Source organism: Saccoglossus kowalevskii, chromosome 16 (assembly GCF_978046115.1).
Source record: "Saccoglossus kowalevskii chromosome 16, keSacKowa6.1, whole genome shotgun sequence".
Taxonomy (NCBI): domain Eukaryota; kingdom Metazoa; phylum Hemichordata; class Enteropneusta; family Harrimaniidae; genus Saccoglossus; species Saccoglossus kowalevskii.
The window spans coordinates 22,038,140-22,043,370 of NC_140656.1; the positions used below are offsets into that span (position 1 = coordinate 22,038,140).

Below are 5,231 nucleotides of genomic sequence, written 5' to 3' on the forward strand. Positions count from 1 at the left end.
AATCTTCCTAGCAGATTCTCTCACACTACACATTGATATGTTCATATTCATCAAGCAATCAGAAAATTATAAAATATAGTCTTAATAGATTACAAACACAAACATACGTTGTTATACATCTATGGTCACTCCTATTCTAAAACGAAAAATGTTTTTTTTCTAACGTATATTACAGTATACAACGAGAAATGAGATGTGCTCTCGCGCCTATTTTTCATTACAAATTAGTGAAATGTATACAAATATAAATCATAATTTGGAAATGAATTCCTTTATCCCAAATTGTGTTCAACTTGGAAATAATTTAGCACAATTAAAGAAGATTTCATGTATCTAAAGTGTGTTACCGGCATAGCTCCCCAACTCAGTGATCACACACAATAATTATTATTAATTGCGTATTTTGCGGAGGAATAATAAGACTGTATACAGTTTAACAATGATTGGCTATTCCTATGAATTAACGAGAAACAATTTTATCAAACCAGACACAAATATATTGACGAAGATACACTGGAGACGCTATTACTGGTAGTATAAGCACAATTAATCCAATTTATAAAACAAACAAAAGTGTTTTAGCACTGTGCATCTCATTATGTGCAACGTTGATTAACTTGTGGTGCTTTATACATTTAGACAATGTAGTTGTCAAATCTCATTCCCTGCATACTTTACAATTAAAATTATAACTATAATACAATATAGTCTACCCAGATACACAATCCCCTTTTCGTCTTGCACTGATCAACATCAAGTAATTACTTTGTCAGCTGACAGAAGTTCAAATGTTTATACATAAACTTAACTCGTTCTTATTGATATTGAAACCTTATTTAAAGTCTGTCTTTTGATTGTGTCAAGTCATCCTCCTGAATTGAAACGTGTTTATTATAAATATTGAGTATTAAACACATTACGCCTACGCGTGTTTATCGTCTCGTTGAGGCTTTGTATTTTTCGACCATGCACTAAAATTTGGTATTACACAGAAGGCCAATATTACCGAAGCATGGATATTGTTCCGTCATTAATAATACCCGTCGTGTTTGTTTTCTATCACTTACAGGTGAATATGTATTATCGTGTGCAGTACCTAACTGGAAATGACCCTGAACGTAGCTAGAATCTGTTTGAAGATATATCGCATTTATAATACTGATTCATATACCGCCCGTGCAAGTGTTTTTTGTTATTTATTTTAGGTGTATATACCGGCACATTATAACGGGATACATTCTCGGTATTACGAATGCACACTTCCGACTTCTTAAATAAACTATGCAGACAATTGATATAGCAATACTTGGCGCCCCTGCAGTGGGTAAAACTGCTATTATACAACAGTATAAAGATTGCACGTTTCCGGACCAGCATTTCCCAACAAAAGTAACTTCGAAATATTCACCAGTTGTTTTATCAAATCAGCATCTTTACCAACTGAACATTATTGACACACCTCCACTGCAGTACTTCCAAATGAGAAGTTTCTATGATTGGGTGGACTTTCAGTCATATTCGGGTGAAGTGAAAGATGCCTCGGCGTTTATTCTTATATTCGATGTATCTAATTCTGACAGTTTCCAGTACGTCAAAGACTTACGAGAACAGATATTGGATTATCGCACGAGCGGTGTGGGTGAAATACCGATGGTTGTAGCTGGTAACAAGAGTGATTTAGGTAAATGCAGTGGACTGTTCAAACGAGACATGGCGCATATCATCCGAAAGAACTGGAAATCCGGTTACATCGAATGTTCAGCGAAATATAACTGGCATATCGTGGCGTTATTTAGTGAGGTTATGAAGTTGATATGTGAATATCGGGATAAACCGCCAACTGCCAGGAAGAGAGGCGGACTGAGGCGTAATAGTTGTACCATAATGTGAAAATGTATACATCTGACAGAATTACAATCAGATCACGTAAAATTCGTCTTGCTGAATTTCAGACATTTGCCAGTCGATAACTATGTCAATAAATAGAACAACGTGTAACGATTCACACTAGCATTTTCTTCGAAACGCCATATGTTGGAAATTAACATAAATGATTAGAATTGGTTAAACCAACGTTGTCATGTAATAATTCCGCAGTTTGTAGTTGTGTGGTTCTATCCTACAACATCCAATACGTGTAATCGCTGTTTCGCTGTTGGTAATGATGTTTTTTACATTCTATCAAGGACTACTTTGCCCTTGAAGTGGTGTCTAAAACAATGATCGATAAACTTCGGTCATCTTTATGTGGTTAAATTTAAACAAAATAAATCAAAACCACAGATATTGTAGCTTCAATAAACTGCAAACACAGTAAATAGGTACAAACTGGTTCCCAGGCTGGTCTCTTGAGGTTCCATCAATCCCGGTCTCCATTAAATGAGCCAAATGTTAGAATACTTGTTTTCCTGAAAGGCTTTCAACTACAAACAATGCTAAATATGATATGATCACGAATACATCATACTTCTAAGTTATGAAATCAATTTAATATGATACTACAAAATAATGTTTAATTAATAGATATATCGCTGCCCCGAGGTTTATTGAAATATAAGTTACTATACATTTAATAATTGGTCTGTCGATGAAATACACTGTGCTATATAATTATAAGTAATTTCATTATCCAGGATTGTATCGCATTTGATAAATGTGTGGTAGAAATACTGCTCCAACAATTTTTTGGTGCGCCATTTGTGTGGTGAAATGTATTTATAATCAGGGGTATAGAAGGAGAACACAGGCATAAATCCACAAATAAAACAATGTTGCCACACATTGAGTGATATTGCAAAGTAAATAAGTTAATTACTACTCCTATTCTTACTCCGACTTTCCTGACGTCTGCAATTTAACGAAGGCAGCCGAGTGAATTCTGAGCATATATTATTTATGAGTGCTCATTATACATGACTTAATTAATGATATGATATGATATGATTTATTTAGTACAACCAGAACAAAGAAGAGGAAAATATCATCCAATATTGTACAAGAAAATAGTAAATTTGTCGGTGGTCGTACATTATGTCCCTAACATTGAATGAGAAAATCGTTAGTTGCGTAATCAATGCATAAATTACGAATACTAATTTTTTAGCAGTGTATCATTTATTTTATCTAAAATAAATAGTATTGACCTTAACTTGAAATGTACATTACGGAATATGTGTATTGAACGTTTTGTATTCAGTAGATAAAGATATTATTAAAGCATTGAATTCCTGAATGACATTGGTTATTAATTTCGTACCACACATACGTGTTTAGTAAATATCGAAATGCCATATTCGATAAAACATGGCATTTGATAAAATATGGCATGAAACGACTTAACACTGAAACACATCCACCCTAAAAACGTATTGTGCGCGTATTTTCACATGTTGAATGGTATGGAAACCGACTGAAAATATAGTATAGCTACATCGACGATACAAATATTTTAGTCGCTTGCTTCTAATTCAAGTTTCTTGAAGTTCTTAAATATTTTGAAGATTTATTTTATCTTCAGATTCCACAATCCACTTGAGTGTAAGTGTTGACCTAGATGAAGACTCAATGTTAGTTTAAGTGGTAATAATATTGTTAGTATCTTAGTATTTGTTCAGGTATTACCAACAATTATAATTGTAATACCTTGCAAGTTAATTTTCTTAAATAATTTGAAACTCTCCCTAAATATTAAAATTTGTAAATTTATTAGTTTTACCACAAAAAAAGTCCTGCGTCTTTAACACTGTATACTACATTAGTAACATAACATTACTGTGTCCGATTGTAAAGGTAATGGTATCAGGAGATTACAAATCACTGGGTTCTCAGGCGCACATGTTAACCTATATGTTCGTTTAGTACTCAAATATGAATCACTTATATGGTCGTCTCTTTAGTAAGTGCTTCCGGGTAAGATTGTGTGTTTCCAATCTGTATGTAAAAAATATGAGTCGTAAATTACGTGCTCGCTGTAGTACATCTAGATATCTCATAGTGTCAGATTTTAAGAATGCCAATACTACACACTAAAAGAAGCTTTATTGACATGTGTTCGTTAATGTATTTGTTTTGTCTTATGAGTGATCCGTTGTTTTTTATTCAGATCAGTAAGTAGGTGTGCCCGATGCTCTTTGTATGAAATGAATAAACACATAAATCAAACATGTATAAAAATACGCGTATTCACTTTTAAATTAATTATATGCAAATATAAATCTACCTAACACGAGTGCATATTTCGCACTGTTCATTAGTATTATATAACGCTGAACTACAAGGCCTTTACAAATTTACCAAAATATATGCATAACGGACCGTTTTGTATGAGAGTGTAAAGTACATTATTATCTATGTTAACCTACTTTGAAAGAATCATATGTTACAATATACACAGTTGTATTTCTCCACCCTTCTCTACTGTTTTTGTTGTTTTATAATATTTATAATACTCCATATCGTATTTTTATTTATATCATTTCATTAGAAAATACACAAAAGCTAACTGCCAAAATGGAAATGTATGTTATGTATATTGAATGACAATGTGGCAATGTCTGAGCATATAGCTTAATACAATAACATTTCTCTTTGCATAGGTCACTTATAACAACAGAAAACATTACGTAATACATTGCCCAGCCTATATGACGCCATAAATACAACACAAATAAAAACCATGATAGTTCACATAGTTCACTTTTCTGTGAACTGATAAAAGACAGAAAGTCGTCAAGGCGTGAATAATGGTTGTAAAAAGACGAAGTAATGATATATGTTTAGGGATAGTGTTATAATTAATTAACAAATGAATGAACACAAAACTTGTCAAGCTTATATATGTACATCTTCGTTGTAACATAGTGAAACGATAAGGAGAGTAATGGAATCGAATATTTATGCTAATTTAATTTAGCTATTTGTTTCTGAAACGAATTCCAAACTATAAAGCGCGTTCATTTATACATTATCTAAATATTCGTTTCATGTCAATGCTTGGCGTCATTATTGTAGAATTAGTGTGTCATTATTGTAGAATGTTTTTTTTTTCACTTAAATCACTTGTTTGTGGCCGCGAGGGAGGTTTTAGTACATTTAAGGTATATGATATGTACACAACTTTGTAACATATGAATTGAGCAATGTGAGTGTACGTCAGAGTGAGTTGCACGTACGGAGAATACAAGTAGTCAGACATAATATTGCCATTACGCCATCTTACTCGTCATACTACT

The 5,231-nt window shown here is 32.8% G+C and overlaps 1 pseudogene; it reads left to right on the top strand.

Moving 5' to 3' along the window:
* The first annotated feature begins 1,281 nt into the window (after positions 1 to 1,281).
* On the top strand, positions 1,282 to 2,005 carry LOC100377574 (ras-like protein family member 10B pseudogene; annotated as a pseudogene).
* The last annotated feature ends 3,226 nt before the right edge of the window (positions 2,006 to 5,231 follow it).